Consider the following 19,851-nt stretch of genomic DNA (forward strand, 5'->3'; position numbering starts at 1 on the left):
TGGAAGTCACAAGAAAAGAATTGTCCTGTAATGAGCTCTGGTCAGAATGAGTGAGCCTTTGAGTGGGATTGTGACTGCACAAAGACACCGGGGACCTGGACTGGACATTGATTGCTCAGCTTCTTTTCAACTCAAAATGAATTCACAAGCACTTGCTGAGACTGAGCTCCCATCCAATGGCAAGCGTGTCATTGCAATTAATTTAATTTTAATGGCTGTTTCAGACAAAAAAAAAAAATCACTTTCTTAAAATGAAACCCAGCCCTTTCAAGAAGCACTGCAGAACATCAGCTGGTTGTTAATTTATTGTATCAGATCTATGAAACCCTTCAAATAACCAAAAATGTGGCTTCCACCATGGCAGCCATTTAATTCTCAGTTCTCAACTATAAGGTCATGTCACCCTCATGACAGCAGCAGAAATTTTCATGAATCTTTCCATATTTTGATTTTTTTTAAAATTTAATTACTGTCTATAACACATGACAAATAATTATCGTACACAAAATATGTTACACAGAGCAATGAATCAAATGTTAGAAAATTTGTTTTCAGATGAAAAATGGTAGAAAATGGAATAAGGATATTAAAATGTTTCTGCTTTACTTCTGCAAGTTGCATGATTTTTGGATCAGTAGAATAATCACCTGTAGTTATTTCCAACCTCAAGAATACTTACAGGAGTCCAGACCTTACCTGAAAGGTTGATGAAACCAATAATTTCAGAGCAGACTGTCATTTTGCCCTTAACTTTTGAAACAAGTGCCATCTCCATTACTTTTTCTATTTAAATCTTCCAAAATTTCAGCACTTTAAGTCCAGAGTTTTGCAGACGACTGCTGTCTCCACATTTTTCACCTCAAAAAAATCACTGCTCAAAATCAAAGCAGGCAACACAGACATTTCAAATGACATGACAAAAAAAAAAAAAAAAAAAACAAAAAAAAAACAAAAAAAAAAAAACCAAACCCAAAAAACCCCCCAAAACCAAAAAACAAACAAACAACCAAAAGCCCAAAAAACCTGTCCAAAAACCCCCCACCAAAACCATTCCATACACCTGAAAAACTCTCTGTTTGCTGGGACTTCCCTTTCTGTGTTTGACCACGTTCTCCATCTTCCAGACTGCTACTTCTGCCTTCTATTTTCTCTTTTCCTCCTTTTAACTTAACAATTTTAAAACGACTTCAACTCAATTGTTCACACTAATACAATCCCAACTTAATATTTTTTTTAAAAAATTGAAATCACACTTATATGTGGCAGGAAAAAGAGTGATAAAAGAGTTGAAGAGGATTTGAGAAAACGGTAACTGATACATTTGGTTTTACATTAAAAGCCTCCAGCATTCCATAATATGCTTGTGTATAGGCTCTATGAAAAGACTGAACTGAATGTAGTATGGATACTTTCACAGAACATTTATAACAGAAAACAAGTCTAAAGACAAAAACCTTTGCTAGAAGCAAGGAAGCTGATGTGGATTACCTTTGACTTCTCTTTCACTTCATTGGCAAAACATGATAGCATACGGTTTTGACAGGGAAATAAAAGGAATTAACAAAATGGTAACTGAAGACATGTTCCAACTTTAGATTCCAATTATAGCCCACATTGCTTAAAGCTAGGAAATGTGCAAACATCTAACACGGATGAAGGAGAGGGATCTAATGAAAAAGACAACATGACATGAGAACACCGAAGCAGAAGCAGCTAATTAAACCCATACAACAGCAAAGCAGATGAATTATTAAGAGAGGCAGAAGTTAGTGATAAACTTGTAGTGCTTTTACACTGAAAGAAGATTTAAAATTAAACAACATGTAAGCACAAGTTATATGTAGGTTTGGGGGAGGTGGGGAGGGTGAAGTAGTTATCATTGCATTTATTTTTTCTGCCGTGACCTACAATGTTGTCCAAGCTACATATCAAAGACTTTAGCACAGGTTTGCCTGTGGGCTAAAGGGTTTTGATAAAAAGCTGTGTAATGCACACTGGGAAATGCTTCATTCTTTGGGAGATAAACTTCCGACCACTGCTGTTATTAACAGCAACAAAGCACGAGTGTATTTCAAAGGCAATGTTCATTTTGCTCACCATGAAAGCTTATTCTGTAATTAAAATAATCTGAAAAACTTCCTACTTGGCACTAGGGGATCTACTACTGACCTACAACAAAAGCACTCCGCACAGCAGAATGAATCTGGGAATTTAGGGTCTGGCGTGGGTCATTACTACTCTTAATTTTTGCCACGTGGAGTGTAACTCCAATCAAGCAATATTGAAATGAGATTAATTTAACCCTGGAAATGTTCAGGGTCAGGTTGGACAAGGCTTGGAGCAACCTGGTCTAGTGGAAGGTGGTCTTTTCCATGGCCGGGGATTTGGAACAAGATGATGTTTAAGGTCCCTTCCTACCCAAACCAATCCATGACTCAACCCCACAGGCAGCATGCACCAGAAAGGGGTGACCAAACAACATGCTCAGGTGTGGATAGGAACAAGAGCAGGGGAGAAGAACAATGGGAGCAGAACAAGGATCTGGAACACCGACTTTTGTGGAACAAAAGGAAGAGATCCTACCTCTGCACGATATTTGTGTAATCCAGGAAGGGAAATCTCTGGGGGGGAGACTGATTTAGCACTTCACCACCTCCCCCAGACACTCCAGGAGTCCTACTTTTACATGAGCATTCCATTTCTGCCACGTGCATCTACTTGATCCCTCTCTATTTTTGGAAATACATACAGACCTGAGAATCTACATTCATGAGGTATTTTTTACAAACTTCCCGTTCATTTTATGAAAATGTGCTGTAAAGTGTCTGAAGAGCAATAAATACTTGCTTTTAAAGCAGAGAAACTTCACATATCAAAAAATGAATTTTTTTTCCCCGATATCAAGGAGTTTTTCACAATGATACTGAATAAGTTGTTCCTCTCAATCTGAACACTTACGTGCAATTACTGTAGGAACAGATGCTTCACTTGTTTCCCAGTGATCACTGTCTCTGACCTAAATTACTTAGTTCTTTGCTTCTGATCATGGTTACTACAGAAATTGTCAAGTACTTTTAATTTAAAACCATGAAAATATAAAAGTAGTTCTTACAGCATTCCCCATATCCTTTAAAAAGTCATGTGTGAATGATTTTTCATCATAAGTTTCTTCCTACACTAACTTTGCAGTGTGTTTCGTTTCCCCAGTATCCCTGAACATCTGCATGCTCTAAACATAAAAAAGAAATCCATTTCCAAAACTGATAGAGCAGGAATAAAACTGCCAAATATCAGCAAAGTACATTTTTACAGCAGAGAATAATTTGGTTTTACATTACTGGCGCTTTTCAGCTAAAATTTGGGAGTAGCACTTTTAAAAGTAGAAAGTACTAATTTAAGAGAACTTATGTGGAGCCACCAAAGTTTCTCAGTCTCTGCCGAAGAGCTCAGTGCAGTTCTGGGCTCCCCAGTAAAGGGGAGACAGGAACGTATTGGGACCAGGATCAGATTAAGGGGATGGAGCATCTCCCATACAAGAAGTCAAGAGAGCTGGAAATGACACCTTTTTGGGGCTACCTAAAAACAGAGGGCAGACAAAATTGAGGGGAAAAAAAGCAGTTATATTTATTGAAGGGCCTTCAGGTATATTTAGAGCAGATTCAGCCCCCCAGGGGCTACACCCAAAAATGTACAACACGTCACAGGTTTTCACACTTTTATAAATTTGGTCCATTTGCATATTGGGGGTTAATCTTCTAATTACAGCTTCAGATAATGAAGTCATTCACCCCAAGTTTACTCCTCCTCAACTCGTTTTTATTTACATGTCTCAGGGCCTGAGGCAGTGAGGTGTCCTTTATCCCCAGGCCTGGAGAGGAATTGTTGTGTCTGCCCAAAATGGGAAAGCAGCAGCTCCCACTGTGTGTGGAGTTTAGAGTTGTACACTAAAGAACTGCAGGATTAAAAACAGATGGAAAATATAAAAGCTAAACTCCTAAGGCATCAGAACTGCTCATCACCAAGGAGTCAGGGCTCAGGGTGAGACACGGGAGTGTGGAAAACCACCTGGTGAGAGCAGCTCACATCAGGCTCTTCTCAGTGGTAGCCAGAAACAGGACAAGAGGAAGAAGGTTGAAATTTAAACACAGCAAATTGCACACAAGAAAAAGGTGTTTTTTTTTTTTTTTAATTTGATGTGTTTTGTTTTCTGTGAGTGGAAAAAGCAGGTTGGCTGGAAAGCTGTGGAGTTACCATCCTTGAAGATCTACACAACCTAAGTGGACACAACCCTAAAAAGCCTGCTCTGTGAGAGATCATCTTGATGTTGGACTAGACCTCCAGGGATCCTTTAGTATTCAACTCTTCCACTTCATTTCTTGATTTTCTGGTTGATCATTTTTTAGCCTCTGACACTGTAGCTCTCTTTTCACAAAAAGAAAGCATTATGAGCAATTTTAATTTTTTTTTCAGGACCAACTTCTTTTCTCCTCAGCATAGTAAAAGATATTGCAATTAAAGACAACTACAAAATTGTCACTTGTTTTATAAGCAGTAATATTTATAATTAATTTTTTATTCTGTTATTAGACATGACCCAGGCACAAAAACCAAATCAAACTTAAAACCCCCACGTAAGAGCTGAACAATATCAAATTAACATTCATTATTAGGCAGATTCTCATTAATTTTCCTGAATTAAAAAATAAGCAAAACATTTTATATTCCTCTACATCCATCTAATATTATTGCCAACTGGAGCTGATGCAATTATTCTTTTAATAAGTTATACTTAATTACCTTTTTATGTTTTTGAAAAAAGATTGAAGAAAAGCTTTCAGTACCTGAAACATAAACAATTAAATGTTACAATGATCACATTTCACTGAAGGTTGAGCAACAGCCTTGAGATTAATGGAAAGATATAAACCAAGTTAGTATTTCAGAATAGTCACAGGCACTGCCATTCTCTAGTGGGAAAACTGGGAGAGGCAAATGCTGCCTTGTTCTGGGTTCCAGTAAAAAAGAGATAGTCCAAAGTAAGGAATCCACTAAAGTATCATGGAAAGGGTTCATGAGACAACTGGAGAGTTGGGATGAATGCCATGGAAATCATGGATCAGCCCTCCAGCCCCGGGAGCCTGTGCACCAGCAGCTCTTCCACTTGCCTGGAGGAGGCCATGGCCAACCCAAATTTACTTCCAAAATTTTATTAATACAAGCTGACTGAGCATACTTTTAGCTGAATTGATCTTAGCACTTAGCCCTGACTTGAGAAGGAGGATGAAATGAAGGACAAGTCATCCCAAACTCATTTCTCCTCCAGTTCCAGCTACACAATGCGCTACATTGAGGTATATTTCTCGAATAATGATGCCTCTGCTGTATTTAAGATTTTATGGCTCACTTCGGTTTTGGTGGGCATTTTCACTGAAATTAATGCACACCTCACATTCTTTTAAAGATACATTCCTCCACATCACATCTCATCAGGGCTGTTATACGTTAACAGAGCACTTTTTCCCAAACTTTTTTTAAAAAAATAAATGCTTAATTCTTTCGGATTTCTCCTCCCCTATTCATTTATTCTTGAGGAAATGAGCAAGAATCATAATTTCAGGTCTTTTTATTTTACTTTTCAAGGTGTAATGCATCATTTAAAAAGGAAATATAGCTCTAAAAGTTGCTGTTAAGGACCATGAAGCAGAAAAATAATATGTAGTTCCTTTGCAAGGTTTTTATCCTAACAGCATTACTAACTGTGACATTTATCCTGCTTAACCTCACCAAATGTACCCTAGGGAAATGTCAACAGAGTCTTATGGTTTTAATACAAATGAATTATCAAAGAGTTTGAATAATGTAATCATCTTAATGTATTCAGTTTTTATAATGAACATCTGTTATGGGCAGAGAGAGGCAAAATGACTGGTTAATGCAACTATTAAATAAACAATTAAAAATTATAAAAACTGGATTTTACAAATTTAACTGTTTCGAGCAACAAGCTGAAGAAACAGCCACTGAAATACTCCTTCTATGCCTCATTTCTGTTGGATGTATTTTTTTTTTCTTTGATGACATTCATATATGTTTTTCAGATGCTTGTTCTGGGTATAATCCTGTTTACAAAGACAGCTTGTTCCCCGGATAGAAATCTTCTCCCTTGAGTGATGCATATTTGTGTTCTTAAAGTTGCTGCCAAATCTCTTACTTTCCATGGCTCTGCCAGTAATCCTTTTGCAGTGTATTTTCTGTCAACTCCATTTATTAAGAGGGTTGTTTTCAAACATGCTGCTTGCATACATTACTGGGATTCTGCTCTCAGGGGAATACATTCTCTAATTATTGAGATGGTCTGACAAATGCCTCTGATATTTACTGCTATTATATTTTATTTCGGCACTGCACTTTCCGACCTAAAAAAAAATCTGGAAAATTGGCATGAATGATACATAATTTTGCAGTCTATACTCTTTCGAGCTACCCTTTATGAGTAATTCCAAGAAATCATGAATATTTTGTTAAGGAAATCATGCTGTCATTTACTGTTCAGAAAATAAACATCCTGTTTCATCCGAGTTACTGAATGACATTCCTCCCAATCTCCATGCTCTGAACCTTGTTCAGACACTGTAATCAGTTTGTTCTTTTGCTCCTGAAATGCTGTAATTTGAATATACTTTAGGAACACTTGTCAGCTTGCCTCTGCACATCCACACAGACAGAACAGTTTAGGTCCTGTGTATGCAAATCTGGTCTATTGAAATTATGCTCTCAGAATCCCTTGCCAGGTTGGTTCAAGGCTGGATTCATCTGCTTTTGCTTGATGGCTATTGCTGCTCACCATTTGTTAAATAAGGATCATTCAAACTGCATTCAGAATAATATTTCAGTGAAAGTGAAGGTTATCACATGATTAAAGGTCCGAATTACTCCTAGATTAACCCTAGAATCACTAGGACAGAGAAAATTCCTGACTTTGGCCACGACCACAACTTAAATGGAGTCTAATGTATGATTTCTTTTTTCTTAACTGAAATTTATTTCTCACTGAAATTCACATCCTCGACGTCAATGACTGTGTCTAGAGGGGTTACATAGCTCCAAAATGATATTTACAGCTTCTGGTGTATTGAATAGGAAAAAAACCACGAAATAGTTCTACCTGAATGAAGGGAAGCAGGTCTGTACTGCTGAGGCCTTCAAGGAGTTCCTGTCAGGATTCACAATTTATAACCTGCACTAGAGTGATTTTCCCTCTCTTTATTTAGAAAGAATGATTATGGTAATATACCTGAGAAATTCTAAGTATGATAATGGTGTTTTCTTTCTATGTAGAATGTTCTAGTCATAACACATTAGATACAGCAGTCAGGCTCAAAGCTGATTCAAATGTACATTTCTGCCGCCCCTCTATACCACCCTGAAAATCTTCCTGTTGAAAGAATGACACAAGACAATGAAGATATCAGAAATCACAATTAGGCAGGGCATGATAATTATTTCTGAAAATGAGTGGAGAAGGGGGAGTGAGGAATCCTGGCTGAGCTGGTTGTTCACCCTTTCCCAGCCAGGGGAATGAATAGCTGTGTGTCACACACGACAGCTCTGAAACCTGGGCACACAGGCAACTTTCCTCACAGGCAGAACCAGTCATTTCAGTCAAGAGCTAATGGAGAAGTTGCTGCTGTCAAAAATCACACGAACATGCGCATAATTTTCGTTCTTGTCTTTGCAGTCGTCATTCCTAAGGAAGCACAGAGAGCAGCAAAGCAGATGCCTGTGGCTCTGAACATAACTCATCCCCTTCGCAGTCTGGTGGCTTTGATTCCCTAGTTGAGAATGCCCTCACCTGATTATGGTTTTCCTTTCCTTTCACTGTCTGGTTACCCTGAATTTTGCTGTACTCCACGCTCCTTTACTCACCCCCCTATTCAGTCCCAATTCTTTTGAAACCACTGAATCATCTAAACTCTTTCATCCTGACCAACTTCCCCAGGAGGAAAAAAACAACATGCTTTTCTTAGGATCTTCTACACAGCTTTCTGTGTATAATATTTTTCCCCCCTATAGTCAGATTGTGCTGAATTCTTTTAGGAGTGTTGATTCATCATCCACAGATTTGTATCTATTTTATGGATGCAGGGGACAAGAACTCTTGGTATCAGCTGTGAGCACAGCTGCTCTTTCCTTTGGCGTAGGAGAGACCTGGAATAACTGGAGAAGATCTCACCCAGGGCAAGGTGTGAAACTGAGGCCAAGCTGGGATACAGGAGAAGCCATGTTGTGTATGGAAACAGATCAGGATTTGGATAAATCTTCCTGGAGCACTTGGCTGATTGCTGTCTCTTCACATTCAGGCAGAAATTAGAAGGATTACACTTCCTGACACTACAGGTCTGTGTCCTGCCCCAGTTATACTTTAAATGTCTTTTGTAAACTGAGCCTGGGTCTTTTAAAATTAATTATCTTTAATTACCAGGTTCACTACTCTGTCCTCAGAAAATTGCCACTTCATTTTCTTTGTTCTAATATTTGCTTACCTTCCCAGTTAAACGTGACTTTTCAGAATGAAATTCTCAGTTGTACAGCAGGGTATTTCTAGCTAATTTCCTTAATACCCAAAGGATGCTCATAATCTGGACTTCCAGAAATGAGTATTAATTTCTTTTCTGCATATTCCCTCCTTTGATCTTAGTTATTTTACAAGGTCAATTCTAAGCACAACTTCATAAATTTTCAGACACCTCCTCCAATTTAATTTTCTGTGTCCTTCAGCATCAGCAATCACAGGTAAATGATAGCCCAGGTTTTTTTTCCAGTGAATTCTTTTCTTTTTCCCAGTGCATTCTTTTCTTCTTCCCAAAGATTTCACTGCTGTTTTCCCAGGAGGTTCATTTTGCACGCCAAAAACCCAGATTCCTTTGACATAGTGCTACCTCTCCAAACCTCACCTTTACACGGCTCCTTGAGTTGCTCATTTTCATTAATATTCCATTTATATGATCCAGCACATCAGATTCCTGCAAAGCATTGAAAATCACAGTTGGTGTCACCTCCTTTGCTTCTGCAGTCTCCTATTTCTGTTTGTTTCCTCCCTCCCTATACAGCCATTTCAATGCATTTACATGTTTCTTCTAATCTGATTTCTGTCTCAAATAATGCAGTTCTTAATAAACCAAAATTGCCTGGAACATTTTAGCTCAAGAGCCACTCAAACTCTGCTCTCCTTCACCAGCCCCTCTCACCCAAAGTCGGTCTTTATTGTTCATGCAGACCATGAAATAAACTTCTGTTCAGAGGGAGTTTATTGTTGAAAGTGATAACTCCTTGTCCAGCTGAGTTTGTGTGCTTTGCTTTCCATTGAGTTCTTTAAAGGCAGAGGGGAAAGGATTACCAATATTTTGAAAAAGGCATGCGTATCAGTTAAAGATAAATTAAATTCTTTCAATGCTTGAAAATTAAAATAATACATTTTTTCTAGGTCATATTAAAAATAATAACTTGGAGGTAATATTTGGTGTAATGGATCATAAGGTATACACTGGATAATGGCAGAAAATCCAAGAAGTCTATTGGTGATAATGACATGATAATTTTAATTGACATTCAAATCTTGTTTAAACATTGGCCTATTGAACTGTAACTCTCTCTATTTAATTGAGTTTAGGATAAAATAGAAAAGACTTTTTTTAAACTGTGGCCACTAAAAACACCTAAAGTGATAAAATCTGGCATCTCAAGGTATTTGGAACCAAGGGTTTTTTTATTTCAGTAAAACTGACCTTACAGTCTTAAAATTGCCTAGCCTTTTTTTACCTCTGTATGATTTTCATTCTCATATTTTTCATTTTTTAACTGTATCTTGTTCTCTTTCCTTTCTTGGAAGTAGAGTTGAATTTACTTTAAAAAATCCTGTAGAAGGTTACAGGATTTCTCACAAATATTATAAAGCAGTTTCCTTGAGTGCTACCAAGCCTAAGAAAGAAGAGACTATTTGAGCACAGACTTTTTACCCTTCTTCCAAAGCATAGCTAATGATGAAGATTTGGCAGAAGAAACAAGTTAATCTTTGCAAAATGTTTTACTTACACACCTATATTTTTTACTTACGGAGTCATCCAGAGTTCATCCCTTAAGTAGTTTTCCCATAAAAAGATTCGCCATTCTCCAAATCATTCCGTTGAATACAAAGACACTCAGACTCCTGGATTCTGGTCCCTCTCTTTGTTTTCCCTCAGCATTTCCTGATTTATGTGTGAAAGAGCACAGAAATTTGTCTTACAGCTGAAATTGCTCTGTCCCCTACCTCTTTTTATTCCATATCCTTCTTGGACACACCTCTGCACCCTACCACCCATAGCAGCTGGATGCTGAGGGATTTTCTCTGCTGCGTCTAGAAAATTATTCAGGATTTTTATCTTTTTCTCCACAAGTTTGTTTGGTTGGTTTTTTGGTTTGGTTTGTTTGTGGCTTTTATTTTTTTTTGTTTCTTTTTGTTTGGGTTTCTTGTTTTTTGTTTTGCTTTGTTTTTTAATTATTATTCTACCATTTAATACTTGTACAACATATTTTGTTCACAGGTTGGAAATTCTACCCATTCCCTCTGTTTCCCAAAGCCATTGCTCACCAGTTTGTCCTGATGTCCCACACAACAGGAAATTTACATCTGGGGAGGTTAAAACAGAGATTAACCTCTGTGTTCTGGCTCTTCTTTCACAATGGAAATCTCTCTGAAAGAACTGATTTGATTTTTGCAATTACACTTCAGAGATATGGAACAGGCTGGTGTGAAATTTTGTTGGTCAGCTCTTCCGTGGCTCACTTTTCGTGGGAAAACTTAGCATCAATTAGTGAGCAGAGATCTTCACATCTCCAATAACATTGGAAAACATTGGAACAAATTACTGCGCTTTTGCTCACACTGTGCCATTCACTCACCAAAAAGCAACTAAAAAAAAAAAATCCTCAAAATCCCACCATCTCTTGGGTTCAGAAACATTGGCTGTGAGCAGCACATCAGAAGGATCAAATAAAACCCTCCACAGTAACACCAAGAGGCTTAGCTTGCTAAGAAAAGAATTAATCATAGCTTCTATCAAGAAATTGATTTATGATACACAAACAAACACATAAAGCTTCCATCCATTCCAGAGCCTACTTTTTGAGAGCAAATTGAACACTTGAAACAGCAGTCTCCAAATAAATAATTTTCTGACCACCATCAAAATCAGGAAAAAAATTAAATGTTAATTATTAAAAAAAAAAGAGACAAAATTAAATTAAATAGTAAATTAGAGGCTAGAAAATTTATGCAATCCCTTCTCAATACCAGGTGTTCTTTTCTTCTGAAACCTAAAATTTATGTAGAAAGAAAAAATTTCTCAATTGCTGATAAACAGATAATTAGAAGCAAACTAAGCTTGAAATTAGATTATGTATTTTTACAAGAGGCTGTATACCTAAAGAATTATAACGTAATTGCAGGGAAAGAAAAGTAGGCTTTAATTTGTTGAAGCACAGGATGAGGGAAACTTTCAGAGACTGAGCTTGAAATGAGAGCCTTTTGTAGTACAAAAACATGATGAGACAGCCTTTCATAGCATTTCAAGCTTTTCCATAATATAGTGTCATTGCAGCCAAAGAACCCATCATATATGATAATTTTCACACAGTTTTGAATAAAAACTTCAAATGGATCAAAAGAAAACTTTCAAGTTGCTTTGTGGTTTGTAAATATATTTAGAAATTGCTTTGTATCACAAACAATGGCACTCTAAGAACTTCAAAAAGAAAGCTGTTAGTTATGTTACCTAACAAAAAATAACATTATTTCCTGAAAATAGTTTACAACACTTACAGTGGATAGAAACATTTATGTAAACAGCAAAATACTGCAATGACTCTGTAAAGCGTATTGTACAACAACAGCCACATTGATTAAAGTTACTCCTGAATTTCCTATTTTATTGCTTTTAGTTCTCTTGCTGTCCTGGAGAAAATGACAGAATTCTCTCAGCCCCAAGAATGTGTGACTTGTTAAATATTTGAAAATATGTACGTATTAGACTGCACAAACCTAGTAATTTCCTCTGCTGAATAACCTAAGGGAAAAAAATCTGATACTCATTATCCTCAGCACATTGCAGTAAACTGTATGGGCAGTAAAATATATCACTATATCTCATTTGCTGACAGTAAAATATATATCTCAAATAATGTAGAAAAAATTTTGTAGACCTCTAAAATATGCCACATGTCATAAAATATCAAAGACAAAGCCCAGGCTGACCTCAAGGGAGGTAGTAGCACCATATAAAAATAATACATATTGCCAAAAAAAAAACCTAGTTAAGAAAGTTATCTGTGTATCTACCTGCTCACTACAGAACAGTGAATTTCCCAGTGATCACTGCATTTTCCATACTGTCCAGTGCCTGCCTGCTTTAACTCTGCACTTCTTGACCAGTCCGTTCTCACGGCTCTTAACTAACAGGAGACTGCCCCCCAAAAATTGCCATTAACTGGTAAGGAAATTTGGATAGAATTTTCTAGATAGAAAAAACTTTGCTTTTTTCTGTATTGAAATTTGGAAGATGAAAATCAGAAGTATTCTTTTTTTTTTTTTTTTCCCACTGTAATATTTCCATCTTCTCAGGACAAATGTGAGCACGTTGTGTTGACAGAAATGCTCAATGTAACACATTTAGGGTATGGGCAAGAGCACAAAAATCTTTATTAAAAATTTTATAGAACCTGATTTTTTTTTTCTATTATGACTAGATCCAAATCCTTATTTCATTTCATGACAAATGTTGGAGGAATTTACACTCTGAGATTCCCCTAAATGCTGTATGTTGAAAGATACCGTGCTAGCCATGTAATCTTTATCACGGCTGTACAGGGAGGTTTTATTCATTTTAAATCATACAGATCCCAAAACAATAATCCAAAAGGCAGACTTAACTGAGTTCCCTTGGAAACACACCACTCAGATTATTTTCTCTAAATCTCTAAGGCCATTAGCAGAAACCTGATAAATGAGAAATAGTGCTGGGTAAAAAGAATATTACTGCAAGGCTATAATTTCATTTTATAGAATTTTTCTAATATTTTAAGCTTTTAAATGGTGCTAAGATCAACTGAGTCATACTTCATTATATTACTTGGCTTTGAATATTTTGCCTCATGATTTCGTCAATGGAAAGAATTCTCTTTTGTGAACACGAATTTCTGATTTGCTTTTGGGATATTTCTAATAATGAAAACAAACAAAAACCCCCTCAATATCTATAACCTTTAATATAAAATTGCTTGCTCAAATATGGATTTATAAAATACTTATACATTCGTTTTGTACCAGAACACCAGCAATTAAAAGTTGGACAGCATTTAATTAGCTTGTCAAGCCTAACTACAAGCTCTTACATAAATTTTTCTCCCCTTCAAAAGAATTGTATCAAAATTTTATAGTCTGCCTCTTCACAGGCTGAACCTTCCTCCTGAAAACAAATGATTTTATTCCTTCTGGAAATGTGAATCGTGTACTAAATCCCATGCCATATAAATAATACCTCCTGGACACAGACAGATCAAACATAAAAAGTCTAAGCCTTAATCCTCATCCCCAGACAATGCAAGCAACTTTAGAAACCAAATATATCATGTGTCTGAAAAAGGCTGATTCTGCTCCAGAGTCAGCAACACACAAACCCCAGCGAGCCCCTTTGTGGCTTCCATGACTTTATCCTTCATTTCACAAAAGGATTCTGGTGCTGTCCAGCAATGGTGAGTTTTTAACAGCACTACAAATCCTTTATGAACATTATTTCCTTGAAGCTGCTCAACTAAACTGAGAAAATGCTGGGCTTACGTTTCTTTTTCTTTATTGCATGAGGATGCCCACAAATGTGTGAAGAGAGAATCAAAGGATCCACCCAGCACCACCCCCACATTCACCATTAATCTGTGTCCCCAGGTGCCGCATCCACATGTTTTTGGGACACTTCCAGGCACAATGACCACATCAATGCCCTGTGCAGCTGTGCCAATGTTTGACAACCTTCCCATTAAGGAATTTTCCTTAATATCCAATCTACACCTCCCGTGGCACAGCTTGAAGCCGTTCCCTCTCCTCCTGTCCCTGTTCCCTGGGAGCAGAGCCCGACCCCCCGGCTGTCCCCTCCTGTTCAGGGAGTTGTGCAGAGCCACAAGGTCCCTCCTGAGCCTCCTTTTCTCCAGGCTGAGCCCTTTTCCCAGCTCCCCCAGCTGCTCCTGGAGCTCCAGACCCTTCCCAGCTGTGGGAAATAGTTAAGGTAAGAAGACTTTTCAGAAAGCTGTGAAAGCAGACCTCAGAAACAGAAAGAGCAGAGAACTTATAGCTACCTACATCTGAAATTAGGAAAGATACAATAGTACAGCAAGAAAGGACATGAAACAATAGTTTGGGTTTTTAGGTTTGGCTAAGATTAACCTTAAGACTGCAGAAAAATGTGCTTAGCAAGACAGTAGAAGGTTTTAAGGTTAATATTGAAATATTGTGTATTGTTAATATAAAGCACACAAGCAAGCATTGTTTGACGCAGGTGTGTGTGTGCTTTCAGTGACTGGCTACAACAATTGTCTGTGAGCTTTAGCAATGTGCTATTGGCTGGAAAACTTTTAAAATGCCCTGTGACACAGAGATCTTTGGCTGCTGCTGGCAGACATGACCCATTGCCTCATTTCAATTGTCTAACCCTCGCAATGAGACTGGTGCTGCAATAAAGGCTCGAGGAATGTCTCCCAGCAGCCCTGTCCATTTGTGAAAACTTCCAATACACATTCCCTTCCCTGGACAGCCTCCAGCCTCTCAATGTCCCTCTTGTCATGAGGGTCCCAGAGCTGCCCCAGCACTGGAGGTGCTCCAGCACTGCCAGCACAGGGGACAGCACTGCTCTGATGCCCCTGGACACCATTCCTGATCCAAGACAGGTGCCAGTGGCTTCGTGTCCACCTGGGCTCGTGTTCATCCAATGTCCACCAGTCACATTTTCTGCATTATCCTTCACTTCCTTTGAAGCAAAATGTACTACAGATGCTTTAAGCAGCAAAGAGCTGAACTTTCAGGTAATTTTAGCAGCTTAAACACTACATTAATACTTTATCAAAAAAGCAGAAGCAATTGCTGGCTAACACCATACTGCAGAGGAAGGATATTACTGTTCTGAGGTGCATTAATCATTGGCAGCATCTTTAGGAAAGCTCAATGCAGTTGTTTTGCTGGAGAATCATTTTTGGCATGCCAGTGTTCTATTCCATATTGTGTTCTTCAGTAAGACAATGAATAATCCTCACCTAACGAGCAATTACAGATCCATAATTTAAACTCTTTCATCTCCCTTAATCAGAGAAAGGACCAAGGGCAGAAAATACAGGCAAGCCCCAACTGCCATTAACAGTAAATGAGGTTTGCAGAAGTAACTTATTTGAAACCTAAATCTCTGTATATATCTGCTACATAATTAGTTTGTGCGCCTTTATAGCTGCCAATACTCTCCTATTTCTCCATAGGTGAAATGTCTTTTCCTCTTTAGGGACGAAGACCAAAGTTCACAGACGCCCATCAAGAATTTCTGGTGTTTTTGCTCTCCTCAGAAGAAAAACTGATCCAGCCAAAGATTGCCGGAGCAATTTCATGCTGTGTCCAGCTTAGACCCTGGGCATAAATCCTGATTTTCTGCCAGAGGACATGCTCTGAATCTACATCAGAAAAGCATAGGATGTAGCCCCAGAACCTCAGTTCAGCCAAGGAACATTGCTTGACAGCCAAGGTTTCTTTGTAATCCATGCAATTACTTTTTACCTTCCCAGCAAGTTTAATTTTGCTTAGAAAGAATTTTTATATGCTAATTTTATACATAATAGTTTTCAGAATACAACATGACATATGGGAACAGCAGCTTAACAAATTTCATAAATGTAAATGCTTATCTCAAGCAGTGTCACATTGTTTGAGATAAGCTTTGAATCTTGTGACTCTTTTTTCTCCCTGGTTAACTGGCATTGGGCCTCTGAAAGCATAAAAACTAAACTGCGAAGTTTAAATTTTTCCCTTTTATTTATTAAGGATCATTAAAAGTACATGACCCCATACGGTAATACAACACGAGGCAACACATATTTTAAAGTGATTTCTTGGACAGACTAAAGCAAATCTAATTATTGGCAGAAAAATGTAAAATTTTTCCCACATCTTCTAAAAGAATTTTTGATTTTCTGAGAAAATCTGAAGCCATATCTTTATGCTTTAACTTTTCTTATTGTAGAAAACAAAAGGATGGGAAGATAAATTTTCAAAAGGTTTTCCTTGCAGTAATTCCTTAGCGCAGACTGTGGGCGGTAATTCAGAGTGTCAAGAGTAAAAATGAGATGTTATCTCAAGGACTTTAATAAAACTATCTGTACAGGCCTGTATGTGCTTCCAAATATTTTTTAAAAGGTAGAAATTAATACTTCTTAACATGCCATCATCTTTAAGTCTCTTACATTTCTTTGGGTTAATTAAGGACACACTTTCTCCAGCAGAAAGAACTGCTGGCTGTCCCCCACCTCCTTCCCTCCATTTGAGTTAATTATGAAAAGATTGGATGTTAAAGAGCCAAATTCTGTCAATTCACAGGTATTTAAAGTACAAACCTTTCAGGCCACCTCAAACTGATGCCCCTGCCCATGGCAGAACAGGTTATCTCCATCTTAGACCAAACTCAGGTGTGACCCAAGAGACCCCAATGTGAATATTGAGGATCTTGTGGGGGGCATCTGGAACAAATTGCCAGCAATTTCTTTTAAAGGGTATGTAAAGATACAGCTGGAAGATAAAGGGGAAAAGGCTGAAGGAAAACAAAAATCTTCCTGCCTTTAGTTTTATAAAACTTATTATAAGGGGTTTTTTTTTGTTTGTTTGTTTGGTTTTTTTATCGGTGTGAAAAGTCCCTTGGATTTTTTCATAGGCTATTTTTTAGCAGTGTTTTTCTGGTATCTAATTTCTCTATCTCTAATGTCATAAATCTGTCAGTCATGCTGGAGAGAAAAATGAACAAACTCAGAAAACTTCCTGATAATATCAGAACATAATTGCTAACTTGGAAAATAGATCTGATTTTGGTGAAAGCTGTGAATACAAACCTGCTCTGAAAGCTCTACCTTTGGTCCACTGTTACAAGCAGCAATTCAAACTGCAAACATGAAATAAATCCACTAGCACAGCTTTTCATTGGCTACACCTGTTATCTTGCAGTGGATTAAGTTACAGCTATTCCCATTTCATAAAAATCAAATTCAATATTAAAATGTCAATTTTGCAAGGACAAAAAAATAGCTGCCTCCTTCAGATGCTTTTTTTTTCCCACTCCCCTTTTATACAGGAAAAATAGAAATGCACTGACTTCTTACAAACGTAGTATGAAAAGGTATGGAAATCAATTTCTTTTTCTAAAAAAATCAAGGTAAATCATGTGCAGAGCTGCTCTTCCTACTTTGATGCTTCCCGGGTCTCCTTCTCCATAAAAAAAGCATTACTGGAGAGATTCTCCCCACTGCTGTTCACACCTGCCTGCGCAATCCTCTCATTAAAGGCTTTCAAAGGTTTACAAGCTATGGGCCTGCTTCAGTTAAAGGAGGAACAAAGTTCCTTTGGAAAATTGATCAGAGTTTCTGCTCTTTAGATCCCAAACCCTCACACGGAGCCAATTTTGAAGCTTCTGCATCTCTCCTGAATAAAAACTCTGCAGTAGCATTACACTGTTAGGTCTGGAGTACAGTCCAGCAAAAGACAGATAATATTCCTTTTGTAATTGCAATGTTCTCATAAAGCACAGGACTAACATTTTGCTTTGTTATTTTTTGTTGCTTCTTTTTTGTCTTTGTGATAACATTTGTAACTGAAGCAGCATTAAATATCAAGCTAACTAGTCAAAAGGATGTTATTTTTTCCTTTCCTGAATAATGTTCATTACTACTGCTATCCTCAAATTATAAATAAATTTAAAAACCCTTTGTATTTACATCAGCAAGACATAAATATTAATTCCACTACCCAGTGGAATTTTTATTAACATTTTATATGAAAGCTCTCCCATTTATTCAATTAATTCTATTAAAGAATAGGACAACTACAAAACTACAAAAAAAACCCACAAAAAAACAACCCAAGTTAGAAGCTTCTCTCATTAATATTATTTATCTAAAGAAGGTACCCTATAGGGATGCTGAAAGCTGATAATTAAGGTGTGCATAGGCAGTGGTTGGCATCCCACACTACATATTACATATATGGCGAATTCATATGGCAGAAAAAGCTCCACGTTCCAAAGCTTATTTATCAGTACTGTGTCATATTATTCATAGATAAATTCATACCTCAGTAAGATGAAGGAGAATGAAGTTTCAATTTCTATAATTTCCTTACTTTAGGCCATGGGGTATTTCATCAGCTACCGCATACCTTATTTTTATGCCGGCTTTATCACAACTTTAAATAGAATGTGTGACAGCCCTTCTATCCTTCAAACTTTTTCAGATAAACCCTGAGTCTCTAAATACATTTCAGGCATAGCAGATATGATGAGGAAAATTTTGTCTAAACCAAAATTATGATTATTTATGTAGTCAGAATTCTCCAGAGTGTTGCAGTAATTAATTAGCAGGAAACATGCTGAGAAGGGTAACAGATATGGGACATCCATCCTTTTACTTCTGTGATACCTGTTCACTTTTATTTGCTATTAAAGATGAGGAAAAAATGCTTTGTTTTTGCTTTTTCCCAGTTAAAAAGTTAATTGTATGTCTGGTCTCAGGCCATTAATACAGAAATTATTTAAAATCGCTTTCTGAAAGAAGGAATCAAAATAAACCACCCAAATCCCCATTCCAGACACGCAGCCAGCATTTGTTCTGCTAAAGATACAGGATAGTATAGACCCTGGAGACTCTGGAATTTCTCTGAGATTAATGTCAGGAAGCACCTCTGTTGGCTTGTGCTTACCCAAATTAAGGCACTGAAACAAGATAACCTGATCAAATTCTCTGAATGTGACTGTGTGACACCAAATCCTATCCGAAATAAACCAACCAGATAAAAAACAAAAAACAAACAAAAAACCCACCAAAAAGCCCCAACCAAACCAAACACAAAAAAAACCCCAAAAACCCCCAAAACAGAAACAACTTGGAGAAGAATTCTCTAACATCTTCTGACATCCTGCAAACTTCCTAAAGATCATTTCACACAGAGCAAAAGAACAAAGAGAAATCGAGTTGTTGACAGCTCTTAACAGCTTGGCAGCAACTCCCCCACTCCCAGATAAAGGGTTTTTAGCAAGGGCGAAGGTCTGGATCCCTTCAGGGAACAGGAATCCCCCAGGGCAGGGAGGCTCCATCCACACAGATCAGTCTGGCAAGGGGCTGTGTGACACAGGGCTGAAATAATTTTGAAATCGAAGACTGACTGAAACAGATTTTCTGTCAGATTTCTGTCTCAGAAGTGCCTCACGACAGGGCCCATCACTTTTCACAGATTAAAATGTGATTGGAGCCCAGAGACTCGGATCACAAAGCAGTTGCCATCCCTACCCCGAGTGTTGCCATCCCTACTCCGAGTGCAAGGTGCAACCAATAAGTGGAACAACATCCTCACATGCAGCACAAACATTGCTCAGGAAACAGGCACCACTCATGTCCAGGGAAATCAGAGTTAAAAAAACACTGTCCTTTTCAATAAATCTTATAGGAAAGAGATCACAGAGTAATTGCTCTGGGAGAGCAATTACAAAGCATGGTGACTCTGTAGCATATTCAGATTTGTCTTTGTAT

The sequence above is a fragment of the Chamaea fasciata genome, unplaced genomic scaffold (genome assembly GCF_029207755.1).
Source record: "Chamaea fasciata isolate MVZ Bird 193981 ecotype frontalis unplaced genomic scaffold, bChaFas1.0.hap1 SCAF_4, whole genome shotgun sequence".
Classification (NCBI taxonomy): domain Eukaryota; kingdom Metazoa; phylum Chordata; class Aves; order Passeriformes; family Sylviidae; genus Chamaea; species Chamaea fasciata.